Genomic DNA, 15,255 nt, shown 5'->3' with positions numbered 1-15,255 from the left:
GAAATATATATATTTGCACAGTATGTGTACTAATTAGATTGTGATTGAGTTCCTTCTTAATTTTTTCTAGATGCTAATTATTGTAGATTGAATTTCTTTATTTGCTTACTCTTAAGTATGTTTTCCAGATGCTGAATCATCCTCATGGCTCTTCATTGACAGTTCTCAGATTTTTCATCATTCTAATTAAAGTTTGGACCTCAGGACTATATGTAATCTTTCAGAAGTGGTCTCATTAATGCTGAAGCAAAATCACCAATACAGTTAGTCACTACTGCCTCTGGCTTAGTACTCACGACTTCACACATGAACATAATTGTCACCAGTGCCATCCCAAAGGGTGCATGTGCACAGTTTAGCTGGTCCTGGGAGACCTGATGTTTGCCACTATGGATTTATCATTTCACATACTATTTTATTAGTTATCGTCTATGTAGGAGATTCCCACTGATGTTTATTTTTAGGCACCGAGTTAATTTTTATATGTTCATTTTAAACCAGTATTTTTTTCATACAATACCTTCTTTTTCTGTGATCAAGTGCCAGTGGACTTATCTCTCTTCCCCACCATACCCTTAAAAGTTGATTCATGTAAAGGCTATAAAAATGTCAACGTGGATTAGCTGCATCAATGTTTTAATTAGCCAATCAGTTGTGAGGGACCTGCTTTCAGCAGAAAGGTTTTCCAGTTGCTACATTCTCTTCTTTCACTGCTTTTATTAAAAACAGGACACTGTACTATCTCTGACAGCTGTGAAATAATCATGCAGGTAAAAGACAATAAGCTAAGCGAGTTCCAGTAAGGTATTTTCCCATAATCTCTCCTTGCAATTGTCTTCTGTATATAGAGTTACAACTTTTAAGTCAAGTACAACATAACCAGGTATATCATATTGTGTTTCTGCTGCTGCTTCAGCTACGGCTGCTGCTGCTTCTAAGACTGGTGACTGGGAAAGCAACTGTGTTCTATATGATGTTCACATACTGGATTTTAATTGCATAGAAAGGAACCTTCAGAAATGACGACGAACAGGATGTTGTGAGGTTCTTCCCAGTATATCTAAGTAGGTAAAAATAAAAGGATTTTTTTTTAAATCATTTTAAGTCATTGCTGTAGAAAGTGGTCACCATCATAGGGAAACCAAGAAAAACATTTTTTTGAGATACCCTTCTCTATGGACAGTCTGCCCAGCTCTCACCCACTATGCCTTGATGTTAGTTGTTATACAGAGTACAGGAGGCTGCCCTGGTGTTGTTACAATGACCACCTGGATTGTGGTCCTAGCCTTATGGGTCAATTGCTTGGCTCCGCACCTCCCTACACCATGCCCCATGCCTTGCAGATGGCATCCTTACAGATGTTCCACCAGTTGCTTATGCAACCCCTCTCTGGGCCTTCTGACCCCTTGGCCTCTCTCAGCCCCACTCCAGGCCTTCAGACCTCTCGGGCTCTCTTCATAGCCCCTTCCCATGCTGCCAGACCCCTCAGTCTCCCTCTTAGCCCCACTTGGGTTGCCAGACCCCTTGGTCTCTCCTCCGACCCCTCTCTGGCCTCTCAGACCTCTCAGTCTCACACAACCACTCCCTGGGGCCCCTCGGTCTCCCTTCCAATGTGTCTCTGGGCTGCCAGCCCCATTTGGTCCCTCATCCTGGATCCTTTTAGTTCTTCATTTTCCCAGCCACTCCCCAGGCCTTCAGACCCATCTAGCCCTGGATTTGATTTCTATCCCCTCAGTGGGCCATTGGACCCTTCCAGTCCCATGATGCTCGCTGGGCCTCACTGTATTCCTCAGACCCTTCATTGGGTTTCACTATCCAGGTCCTCGGACCCGTCTGGTCCTGCACTTCACTCCCCATCCGCTTGCTGGGCTTCACTCTACTGCCTGGCCCCTTGCTGGACCACTGGACCCACATGGTCCTGATCTTCCCTGGCCACTCGATGAGCCTCTGGACCCATGTGGTCCCAGGCTTCCTTGGGAAGTGATTTTCTGTAGGGGTGTGCTCCCCTAGCCTTCCTCCTCCACAGGGTGAACCACAAAGCAATAAGACCTAAGGCTTTCCGGTGCCCCATCCTCACCTTTCCCTGAAGTGGTCCATGCATGGCATTTCATGGAAGCTGCCCCACCAAGCTAACCAGCCCCAGTAGGGCGCAGTTTCAGGTCTTACCCAGGACCAGTTTTCAGGCCTACCTGACCTTACTTATCCCTCTCTGGGCTCCCCCAGATATCCTACACCCTTTGTGAGCTTCTAACTATTGAGCCCCTTTCCCCTGACTCCATTTCCTATCTGGGTCCTCCATCTATGTCCTCCAGCTCACTCTTGGACCCCTTTCCTTGATCTTTCCTCCTCAGATGGTCTAGCACCAGTCACCAGCCAGTCGAGAACTCCGGGCTCTCTCAGGTCTGGCAGTCTCTATTTCACCCTTCAGTCCATCCTGAGCCCTGGCCCCCACAGGCCAGTTGAGATTCCCAGGATCAATCCTCCAGCTGTCAGCCCTCTCATCTCTGTGTGTCCACCCTCTCAGGCCCCTCCATAGATTGCTTCCTCTCTCTGGGCTCACCCTGAGCCCTCCATAGATCTTCCCTGATACAGCCCCTTCCTTCCCTGGGCTTATCTGGGCCCCTCAATCAGCCCGCATACTGTGCCCCACTCCCTGGGTTCACCCAGACCCTTCACTAGGTCTCCCAAACACTCATCCTCTCTCAGGGCTCACCTGGCACCTCAAGAGGCCCACAGATCCTCAGCCCTTCTCCAAGGGCTCACCTAGCCTCTCACCCTGTACATTCAGCCCACTTTTCAGGGCGCTGGAACCCCACACTGGGTCCCCCAGGAATCTCCTCCATCCCCTTAGCTCCTATCCAAACCTCCAGATATTATTCTCCTTGCTGGCATTCAGAAGCAGCAGCCATTCTTCTGGGTGATGCTCCAACACCAACTCCCAAGATGTTACTGCCAGACCTGCTCTCAGGGTCTGGGCTTATAACCTGTTTACACCCAGCCCTCCTCCAATCTGGTGACTCCCTTGATCAGGCCCTTGGGTCAGCTGACTATGCAATTAGCCCTGACCCTCTATCTCCTGCTGGCCCAGCAGGCTTCCTGACCTCTTACAGTGGTAGGCATATCAAGTGTCCTGCCACAGTCGCATCAAAAGGGTTCAAGTCTCATCTTCAGAAATGACTTGAACAATTCTATCTATGGTTATCCACTATTCAGTAATTAGTTATTGTAATGCAGGAAAACTATTAGAGGTAGGAACAAAGCAAGAACCCAGAAAAACCTTGCTTCCAGAACCTGTCACTGAGCCACAGATTTCTCTGCCTGATTCACCTTCTACATCTACATCCCTCCACCTCTTGGCTGTCTTTTTGGCCTGTTACCACAGAAAAAGATGTGGAAATTAGAAATGTGTGTATGTGTGTTCAAACCCCTGTGGCTGAGGAAGGAGCTAGTGCATGCATCTCACATCCATTGGGTATGTGCTATGACTACTGAGCTAAAAAGTAGGGAGGTCTTCCTCTGTTAACCTGTTGGCAGTGTTCCCTCTAAGCTGCATGGCATGCATGGCCACACAGGCACGCCTGGCAACGTGGCATGACCACACCTGTGTGGCTATGCATACCACAGAGCTTAAAGAGAACGCTCCCTGTTGGTAGCTATATTTTTCCCTCGTGCAGATCTTGGGGACTTACATAGATGTATATGCTTTCCAGGCAAAGTAGAAAGTAACTTGCCATAGAACTTCCTTTCTATGCAGACTCTGAAGGACAAAGGAAAATAATCTAAAATCTATGTAAGAGGCAGTTTGTGGGGAGTTGGATTTGGGCCTGTGAATCATAGAATATGAAGGCAAGACATACAGTTCCATCACATGGACTTTAATTAGAACTAGTTGGTGAAAACATGGGCAATGAATTGGTAAGCAATATAAATATCCTTCATTAGCTTTTATGATTCACAAGACCTATCCCTCTTTACAAGGAATAAGGAAAATTCCCACCACTTATAATTCCACAGCATGCATTTTAATAATACAGACAACAACTAAATTTATAAATCACACATATATAGATAGGACTAATGCTTGCAGGACAATAGTGTTTAATATGCATAGTATATTAAATTTATGAACCGATTCCCCAAAATGGGATATTTTTATATGAAATTAAATCCGGAGTCTGCTATTTCTTTTGAGCTTTGGAAGCATTTTGTATTTTCCTAAATTCATTAAGTAAAATATATTTTGGAAGGACAGTAGCAGTAAACCTTGACCCTTTATTTGTTTATCTTAACATTTGCTTCCACAAAATCTAAGCCTCTTGACATAGCCCAATGATGTTCTTCCAAAATATTAATAAAGTATTCCCTCAAAAGTGTTCCATCTGGAAAGAGGTGTAGACAATTTTTTTTAACATCAAATATTCTTCCATGATACTAAAAACATTCCACCAGTCCCACCTTTTACCCTGGACTCCCCCTTAAAAAAATCAGTCTAGAGTCTTCTCCCACACTCTTAAAAAAATCCATTGATTACATCTTCTTCCCCTCTTAGATTTATCAGTCCTTCCTGCCACCATCCAGTATCTATCAACCTATCCTTTAACACCTCACTATGCCTCAGACAGGTGGATTGTTTAGCAGGGAGCTGCTCATTGGAGCAGCAGTTGAGAAGAGATTATTCAATAGGCAGTGCTGAAGGCAGGTGGGTTCTGTATGAAAGGAATTTGGGTGGGAGATATAGTTTCCTTTGAGTGGTGGGCTGGTTGGTTAGATGGAGAATAGACTTTATAGGAGGGGGTGTCTCTCTTTACTGTTGGAGGCCTACCCTACCTGGGGTAGGGGGTTTGATGAAAAGAAGTACTTCCTCATTACTGAGTTGGACCTCAGAGTAAGAATGGGTGAAGTGACGGAAAGGCTGCACTGGATATAGGATTTTTTCTGGGAGCCCAACTAGGGGCTATGCTCTTCTTGACCTGCTGGTCATAATCAGGGAAGAATTGGTAGGGAATGTAGAAGCGGATGGCAACTTGGACAGCATCGATCATGAGGTGATTGAGTTCAGGATCCTGAGAAAAGGAAGGAAGGAGAACAGCAGAGTAAGGACCCTGCACTTCAGAAAAGCAGACTTCAACTCTCTCTGGTAACTGATGGGAAGAATCCTCATGTGGTTCAATAAGGAGAAGTGCAAAATCCTGCACTCAGGACAGAAAAACCCCAGACACCAGTACAGGCTGCAAACTGAGTGGCTAAGCAGCAGCTCTGCAAAAAAGGACATTGGGGTTACGGTGGACAATACGCTGAATATGAGCCAAGGTGAGTGTGCCCTTGTTGCAAAGAAGGCTATCAGCATATTTGACCCCATTAGCACGAGTATTACCAGCAGATCAAGGGAAGTGATTGTTTCCCTTTATTCGGCCATATCTATTGTACTGGGTCCAGTTTGGGGTCCCCCACTACAGAAAGGATGTAGACAAATTGGAGAGAGTCCGGCAGAGAGCAACAAAAATGGCTAGGGGGATGGGGCACATGTCTTCTGAGGAGAGGCTGAGGGACCTGTGCTTATTTAGTCTGGAGAAGAGAAGACTGAGGGGGGATTTAATAGCAGCCTTCAGCTAGCTGCAGGGAGGTTCCAAAGCAGATGGAGCTGGACTGTTCTCAGTGGTGGCAGATGAGAGAACAAGGAGCAATGGTCTCAAGTTTCAGCAAGATACGCTTAGGTTAGGTATGAGGAAAGAGATTAGTAAAACACTAGAACAGGTTACCCAGAGGAATCTTTTTGTGCCCAAAAGCTTGCAAAGAACTTTTTTCCAACTATTTAGTTGGTCTAATAAAAGATATAACATCTACCCAAAGAACCTTGATTCCCTTTAACCTGTAGTTATTAGCTGGCTGATTGAGTAATATTGATATAGTTAATACAGCCCTTGTCTCGAGGCATAGAATAAGGCATCATGGATTCCTATTAAGAACTAAGAATTTCCAAATAGGAGGTGGGCCATACTTCTGATCCGATACTCAATGGCAGTAATATTTGGCACACACACTGCTCTTTTCACCTCCAAAACTCCATGCAGTCATTAAAATAAGTTCCTAGGAGGTTTCACGGGGGTAATGTGAGCGCCCCATGAACTTCAGTGTAGAAAGTACCTCTCTCATTCTTTAAGCTACTGAACATAGGAGCCAAACCCAAGATACTTAGAGCTCAAATTTGAAAAATAGGCTCTAACATGGGAAACTTTTTTCTGAGCACCCAACCTGAGGCACATTAGAAGTGCATACAACAAAACCTTAGGGGAAAGCTAGATCTTTACAGCACATTGTTTAGAGGACACATTGACACATTCCCACAACAGTGCCTGCTGTCATGTCCAAGCATGATGGATTGGAGCAACACCTGTTTAACCAACAGATCCTCCTGTCTCTGCTGTGGATAAAACAAACTCAGATTTCTATGGTCTCTGCCAGGAATTTCTCCGTAGTATTACAATGGAGTTGAATGGGTGCTAGCCAAAAAAGTGCTACACTATTCTTACAGAGCTGGAAAGCTTTTATTTATTATCTTTGAGTAATATTGTTTTTTAATTGGACATTATGGGAACTATGACTCTAACTCAAAAGATGGTTAGCAATTTAACAAAATATAAAACCACTGACTTCTAGTTTTAATAATAGGCTAAATGTCTACATTCAGACACAGTTAATCAAAACCATTTTGTAAACTTCATTTTATTCAGGTCAGCCAGTCAACAGTACATGTAATGCATACTATAAAACTGATTTAGGGCTTTTGGACACCCAACCATCTACATAAACCAAGCAAGGATTAACCAGGTCTGTCTACTCATAAATTATAGCACATTGTTTTTAAGTGAATAGGATAAAAAGCAATATGCCATGAGCCATCTACATCATGCTTTTCTTCCTTTGACCAATTTCCCAGTTACCCTCTCAGATTATCACTCCAGTTCCTTCTTTGTTCATCTTTGCATAGTTTCCATATAACTGTCCAAATCTGCCTGAAAGGCAACTAATCAAAAAAGGCTGAAGCAAGGAACACTGACCATTTGACAGTTTGCCCAACATATTAAAAATATGAGTTTGACATCTTGCAGCATGTTTTAACAATTGGTTTGTAAATTACAGGACGGCTAAATACAATTAAATTCATTCCATGGTACACAATAACTATTTAACATATGCTGTGAATTTTGTGCACAGATCAGAACTTGGGAGTATGTTTTCTACAGCTGTTAGTCTGAAATCTTACTGCCTTTACTACAGTCCCATCAGACAGATCCTGTGATAAACATAGGGTTAGGTCATTCTTTGATTGGGATGTTAACAAAAACACCTAGATTTTATAGGAAGCGGTGCCGATAGAAGCAGTATAGAAGCAGTATTCTTTCCTTTTCAGAAAGTTGTAAAGATCAATACACCAATACGTTGTTAAGGGGACACTATGCTTTTAGAGGTGCTATCACCAAAACCACTAAATGAGCCAGGCTCTGAGCTCCTACCAAAGAAGGAGCACTTGAACTTGAAAACATGCAGGACTCTAAGTACCAACAATCTCATTTATTTCAATAAGAGAGCTCATGTAAGTAATATTTCACCGGAATAAAATGTTCATAATCTGACCCTGTAACAATAGTATACATGTTGAATATATACAGTCTACTATACTGATTTACACAAACTAACATGATGGCAGACTTCTCATCTAGAATATGCCACTACATGTATATAATATGTAAAGAGTATATATAGAAATTCAAAGGAAACTTACACAACACTTCCCAGAGACGAGCCTATGAACTCCACTTCATCAACCTCCTGGATACTAAAAATCATGGACTAAATATAGACACTGGATTTATGACACATTATAACCTGCCTGACATCTGACTCCCCAGGTATCTCTCCACTTCCATCCCCCTTCTCTCTCTTCCCTGCCCCCCCCAGCCTGTCTCTCAGCCATTGACTCCTCAATCTACATTTTCACTGACTACCTGTCTTGCATGCATACCAGCCCAGCCCCTGGCTTCTTTACTTTTCATTCCATCCAGGAAGAGCACACACCAACTGCTGAAACTTCCTTAGCCTGACGAAGGGTTTTTGAACCCGAAAGCTCGCTTAATAATTGTTTTCCAACTATTTAAGTTGGTCTAATAAAAGATATCAGATTCCCCCAAAGAACCTAGTCTGCCTATGGAAACTTGAAACATCTAGGGGTTGGACTGTTACACAAATTTTATATTACTGGAGCTCTAATAAAGTTTTACCAATGTAAAAGTCATGTAATGGAGTGGAAAATTAAGCTCATAAGGTCTTTCAACATATACCAATTTATGAAGTAAAGTTATTTGAATGAATTCAGTAAGCACCAGACTGTTTCAGAGAATATCTTACCAATGGCCCTTCTCCTCTCCAATACTTTTTCTTCTTAGAGGCAGCAACTGTTATTTTTTAAAGACATATCAATAAAAATCAGAATTATTAAAAAACAACAAAAATAATTAAAAGATTTGTGAATTGAACACTTATAACAAAATGCTATTTCCTCAGACTTACTCAGAGGAGATCAACACCCCTTTTACCTGAAATAAATGGCTCTTCATGTAATTAAAAGTGTTACCCATGGTCTTTTGTAAATTCTTTGTAATTTCACTATTTAAGGTATTTTGCTGGCTTCTTTCCATATAGAACACCTGCCTGTGTAGAACAATATTTTATTGCAATATGAAATTAACTAATTTTGTTTGATTTGGATCCTGCGCACATTTCTGAAGACTTCTAAGGTGTATCTGCATGAACTGAGCCAAATACATTAATTGAAATCAGTTCACTGATGGGGGCTGGACTCAAAGATCTTCTGAGGTCCCTTCCAGCCCTAATGTCTATGACTCTATGAATAAACAGGATTTTCCTTGAACAAACATTGCAACAATTTTTTTAAGCATTTACTCACAGGAGTAGTCCCACTTGAAAGTTGTGCAACTAACTGATTTTTAAAGTTCACCCAATGGAAAAATCAGGGGAGAAAAAATATCCAAATAAAAGTTTTTCATCATTATGAATCGAATCAAAGGGCCAAAAACTGTTTCAGGTTGCACTTCATGCCCCACTCAACTGGAAACAAAAATTTAATTTCATGTTCATTACTTTAAACTTTTTTATAATAGTTAGAAAGCAACTGGAGACATGTCACAGCAAAACAGTTTCACAATGAAAATTAAAATATTTGGCTTTCAGAATGTCCAAAAAACAGTTTTTAGTATCTAGGATCTTGGAGGGCAAACCAATTCACAAAACTGATGCAAATTTGTAAAAGTTTTGGTAAAATTGAATCAGCATTTTCAGGCAAAATAGTTCCCCTGAAAAGCTGTCCAGCTCCAGTCCCACAATATTCAATTTGGGAACTTGCATGAACAAAGTTTCTGTTTTTGTTATGCTTGTGAAGGTTACAGGTTCATGTCTGAGTACAACCTCAGGATTAACATTTTTCCATGATGTTTGCTTTTCTGTCAAAGCAAAATTTTGCAAAAGAAAACATTTCAGTTGTATTTTTTAGATTCAGGTAATAGTAGTTTGATTCTACCTGCTTCACGAAATTCATTCACCCTTGTGTTCCTTGCATAGCTGCCTTAAAAAATTCTTGGCTCCTTTGCTTTGATGAAACACTGATTTAAGAAAGAAGGAAATTAAAATGTTCCCATTGATCTTTTTATATTCAAAGTTAAAAGCCAGTGGGTGAAAAATGAAAAATGTGGTCAGTTAGCATATTTCATTTTCATAAGAAAATTTCAGACTTTATTTAGATTAACAGATAGAAATACACAGTTAAAATAAACAAGTCATTAAAAATTAGGTTTAATATATTATTTATATCTGTGATGGGAATACTTATGATTAATTAGTAGTAGTATTAATTAACTAATTAATAGTACATGAAAAGTATATTTACCAGCGAGGTTGAGGGTGTGATACTCAACCGAGATTAGTACCTTGTAGAAAAAACAAGTTAGAGATTACTTAGTGGGAAGTTACACATTATACTTAGACCATACTAAAGGCACTTAAAACTCTAGCGTCTGCACATTAAAGCTCTTTAACTTGTGCCAAGTGTCCTTTGAGCATCTCAAAGTTACACCACTTCAGATGAGGGTTAACTCTGGGTCATGCTACCTAGATGTGTCAGGAAGAACTGGAGAAGAGAAGAATGAGGGGGATTTGATATCAGCCTTCAGATACAAAGGGTATGTCCAGATGAGCGTGAAAGTGTCGTATATGGTGCCGCCAACTCATCTGCAGCACCACACGCTGCACATGAAGATGTTCCCTGCATTGCTGTTTTACAGCATGGGGGGTGGGAGCTGATCCCAGGAGATCCCGGGGTCAAAAAAACCATGCCAGAAAAAAGTGGAAGAGCACACATAAACTGCCCCAAACTGGATCCTGACTGGTCAGAGCCACATGCCAGCTGCCACCCGGGCTTCCTGCTACAGGAGCACCATGGCTACAGCTCCAAGGTGTGCTGAGGCCAGTAGGGTTGCTGGCCCCAGCCTCCCCTATCCCTCCCAAGGTTACCTGCTGTGCGCCAGACTATGTGTGGCATGGGTGGTCCCTGGAGACAAGTAGCAGAAGCACAAGTTGTGCCACTGCTACTTGTCCCCAGGGAAACACAAATTCTGCTCATCTGAATGTGCCTAGAAAGATTATAAAGATGGTGATCCATTGTTTTCTAAAAGGGACAGAACAAGAGGCAACAGGTTTATATTGCAATAGGAGAGATTTAGCTTGGACGCTAGAAAACTTTTTTGATGGTAGTTATGGCATCGAACAGATTACCTAAATTGTGGACTCTTCATCCCTCCCCCAACAATCTCATGCACACCCTCACTCGCTGGCATCAGTCATGACTTTTCTCCTGAGCAGTCTTTCTAATAGCTTCCTGAGGGCTGAGTGGCCACTTCACAGGGATTTTTGTGATGCACGGTATATGGGTCCTCTACAGTAATTCCAATTTGGAGTGATTTTGTTGTTGTCGTTACAATATGGACAAAATCCAAACACAAAAGCTAATGGCAATAAGTTTGCAGTTATATAGAACCCTGTCTTTCAACATATCGTTTAAAAATTCAGTATTTCAGCCCCTGGTTTTTTTTTCCAAATATATGGTGAAACCAGCTTTCTTATAACAGACTACTCGATAACAAAAAATGTAAGAAAAATCTAATGAATTAAATAAAGATGGTAGCACAGGGGCCAGGGCCAAAAAGCTGAGAACATGGAAGGAAATATTATGACATACACTTTGCAGAACACCGGATGTTTTTGTTTGAAATCATTTTTATTTAAAGGAATCTGTAGCATAATTTCACTAACCCTGCACACAGCACGAGACATTTGTAGATATTGCCTAATGTTTATGGAAAGCACTTACAATTTCAGTTAGATAAAACACAGACATCAATTCTTCCCTGAATTTTGTACCTTGTTTTTTTTTTTCTTCTTATGTCCCAGCTTGAGAGTCATTGGATCAAATCCTCTGTTGGTATAAACTAGTGTTGCTCCATTAAAGTAATGTTGTATGTATCAATTTTGTATAAACTCGACGGAGTTCTGTTAACTTATACAAGCTGAGAGTCTGGCTTCTTGTATTAAAACTGTAGCAACAACACTAGTTATGACTAATTATGGACATAGTGGATGTTTCCTTCCTACGCACAATTATGTCTTCACCTATCTTTCTGGTTTTTATTATTAAACTCAAATACAACATCAAAGGTTATTAAAAAAAATCCGGATGGGAAAATGTCTCTCATTTCCATAAGACATTCTAATTTCTCTTCCTTACTTTAATTTGCTTCTGAGGACTTCAAAACATCTTATTGTCCTAAATAGAAGAAACATCTGTTGAAGTCATATACAGTTTATTGGCTGGGATCACTGATAAAAGCCAGCATAGGCGCTCACCAAAACACTTATCTGCAGTCAATTTAAAACAAAAAATTACAAAAAAAAAAAGAAAGCTTTTCTTAAGAAACATGGGGAAAAATTTACAATGCAAATAGACAAGAAAAAAACTGTGGCTGGGTTTCATAAAGCTTCAGCTGGATAACCTAAGCGGTTCTGTCTCATGAATGGATTCTGTATCCTTGCCGGCAGAGGTCTACACAGCTCAGAACCATGGTCTTTAATTAAAGATTGATGAAAAAGAGACAACCTGTGCAAAATATGACTTCTCTGCCAGGATCTGTCACTGAGGAGAGGAATAACTTCACGGGGGAGAACATATTCTTTGGAACCATGGGTATCAGCCTCACTCCCTGCCTGGCTCAGTCTGGTACCCTACTTGTAGTTAATTATTATTCGTTGTTTCACAGTATTGACTTTGAGGCCCCATAATGGGGCCCCATGAGAGTGAGGCCCGTAGTGCTATGCCACTACTCTTTTCCCCCCAAAGAAATGAACTTTCCCCTTCATCCAAATGACCTTTCCTTTACCCTTCTTTCAGGAAAGCCCTGGGCTCTCCATAAATCCCTTCTAATTTTAAGCAATTTAGTGCCAGCTTAGTAGGCAAGCAACTATGATGCTCCTCGTACTGGAACATCTTTTCCTATGGTCTGTCTTTCCTCATGACAGCCTGCTGTGAAGCCCAGAGGATGTGAGAAACCTAGTGCTGGGGCAGCTGTCAGCAGAGACTTTAGCTACATGCTTAGCAGCCCCTAGGAGCCAGGAGGAAGAACATCAAGAGCCTTACTCACGAGTTACATGTCAATGGTGCTGAGTGGTAGAGTACCAACATCAGTGAAAACAATTATGTGTCATCCCAGGTGCGTGACACTTAGCAAGTCTGGACCTGCTGGATATTTCCCATGCTTGATGCATTCCTGTATATCATTTCCATCTACTTATGGTCCTCCAACAGTTTCTATCCATATTTTCTAAACTCTAGTCATTTCCAAAACTGCATTGAACTCTGAGTGTAATTCAGTATTGAGCACTCTTGCTTTAAATGAATCAGTCCTTCATTCTCTACTCATTCCCTTTTGTATTTTCATGTTTCATTTCCTACTTCCTTTGGCAATGCCCATCATCTCTTCTCTTTTCTTTATCATGTCTCTCATTCCTCCAGAAAATTCAGTTTCTCTGTTCCCATTTATTCCCTTTTCTTCTTGCAGTTTTCTCAGCCTGCTTGTATCATTTCCCCTTCTGTCTTGAATCTTGATTCCAATCCTTTTCCCTCTCTTTTCCTTAGTCTCCTTCCATTACTATTACCATTCACTTCATTTTTTTCCCTTTGGGAAAATATTTTTTCTCTCTAATCTCTCCTGCATTCATTTTCTTCTATTCTTTTAGTTTTCAAGGCCCTTCTTTTTCCCCCACAATGCCACTGCTCTTTCACTCAGTACTGTGGAATGAAGCAAAGAACAAAATGAAGGTCACTGGTTGGGGAGTCAGGGAAAGGATTGACTTCTGGAACTGCCGTCTCCACTTTCTTCCTACACCTGTAACCCAAGTGAGGGAGTGCCTCCTGCCTACCCTCACAAGTTCCTTGAATCACAAATTTTATTTGCTGCAGATGGGTGCTTTTTGTTCATCTCCATTCAAAGTGCTCTGTCTCTGCCTACACTCCTGTAGGAGAGGCAGGAAATACACCCCAATGAGTAACTATGGCTAGGCTGATAGGCTTTGCCTTTGTTGTGCCAGATTTCATAATTCCAAGGTTCAGAGGTTTATGACTTGTTTCTTGTAGTTCCAGACTTGCGGTCAGGATGCCCCAGTGTTGAGTTGGCAGGATCTATGGCTTCTTTAAATATTTTCCCGTTTCGGCTATTTCAGACAACTTCTTCCAGGTTTATATTGATTACATGGATATTTAAAAAAAATCTCTGGTGAACACTGACAGTTTCTTGTTAACCTTTTATTTTGAACTCAAAGTGCAGTCTGTCTCTTTGAAGGGGTTTCAGACTAATGAATGAGAAAGACGTCAGAGAGGGAGAGTTAAATGAATGACTCTGAGCAAAAGTTTTCTAGGTTGCAGTTTAACAAGGTTAGAAATAATATTTTGTAAGTACTCATAAAGTAAAACATGTAATTCCCTGTAAATTAACATTGACACCTGTTCTTACCAAAATTCTGCGTATATATGCTTGGAGAGGGTCCAAACTTGCCACCTCCTTGTTTCCTTTATTAGCTTAAATAACAATTAACCAACTTCCTGTAAGAGTTTGCTCCTAAGTCAGGCAATTTCTAGGGTTGCTCCTTATTTCTGCCTCATTCCCTCTGCTTTTGAAACAGGATACTCAAAACCTTTCATGTAAATCCTGATTTGGAGGTAATGGGACCCAGCTAGTCTTATCAGAGTGAGCCGGCAAAATAGCTCTGAATCTCTATGCCAGCTCTTGAACCTGGGACCTTGTTGCTATTAATGTAACATTATTACTTCAATAAAATATGCATTTTCATTTATTCAGAATTATCTCTAGTTTGACCAATCACAGGCAAATCACTATCTAGCATTAATCAACTGATAATAGAGATAATTGAAAATGGTAGTACCAGAGCTACTTTTAAACCATACTGCTTTTATGTTATTCTAGAGTTTCCCACCACATACACACCTCTAGGATAAGGTTAAAAGTCTTAGGATATTTCTGGTTCATACCTAGCCAAAAAAAAAAAAACGAAACTAATTAAGCTGCACAGGTTAATAGATCATGGCCCAACTGGGTTTAAGTAGCTATAAGATGTGGTTCATGACCATCAGATGCTTATGAACATCAAGTTTGGTAGAGCCAGAAAACATGAATGCGCTGTAATTTTTTGCTATCCTTTTTTGGGAAAGCCATGTATTATTTAGATTTTCTTTTTTCTAAATGAAGATGTCATCTTTTTTTCTGTAATAAGTATATCCATGGTCAGTGTAGCTCTTTTTCATCGTAGAAGTGATTGGCTTCAATGAGTGTAATTGTGTGTATACCTACAGCGATTAAGGATATTATCATAGTCCTATAAGCTTATTCTTTGTCCTCAAAGCCTGTTGTTTACACTGCATGGAGTATAGAGTATGGAGACTATTTTATATTGCTTTCTTTATTATTATTATGTATTCATGTGATAGCATCCACACAGAATACATAATAATAAAAAAGGCAGTTCAGTGTTCAACAATAATCTAAAATAATCCACTCTTCTACTTGTGCAATGAAGGAAAACACATTTTACTGAAGTGACCAGCTAGTATATCAAGCT

General features: G+C 40.8%; 1 long non-coding RNA gene across 1 annotated transcript; it reads right to left on the bottom strand.

The window, feature by feature from the left end:
* Positions 1-286: 286 nt before the first annotated feature.
* On the bottom strand, positions 287-10,005 carry LOC112552025. Its single transcript, XR_003096384.1, has 3 exons — positions 9,962-10,005; positions 8,407-8,453; positions 287-1,060 (listed from the first exon to the last, which is right to left on the bottom strand). It is a non-coding gene; the product is annotated as an uncharacterized LOC112552025 (long non-coding RNA).
* Between the last annotated feature and the right edge of the window lie 5,250 nt (positions 10,006-15,255).

The sequence above is a fragment of the Alligator sinensis genome, unplaced genomic scaffold (assembly GCF_000455745.1).
Source record: "Alligator sinensis unplaced genomic scaffold, ASM45574v1 scaffold200_2, whole genome shotgun sequence".
Classification (NCBI taxonomy): Eukaryota; Metazoa; Chordata; order Crocodylia; family Alligatoridae; genus Alligator; species Alligator sinensis.
Note: the sequence above shows the minus strand (reverse complement) of the source record. Positions and strands in the feature narration are given on the sequence as shown.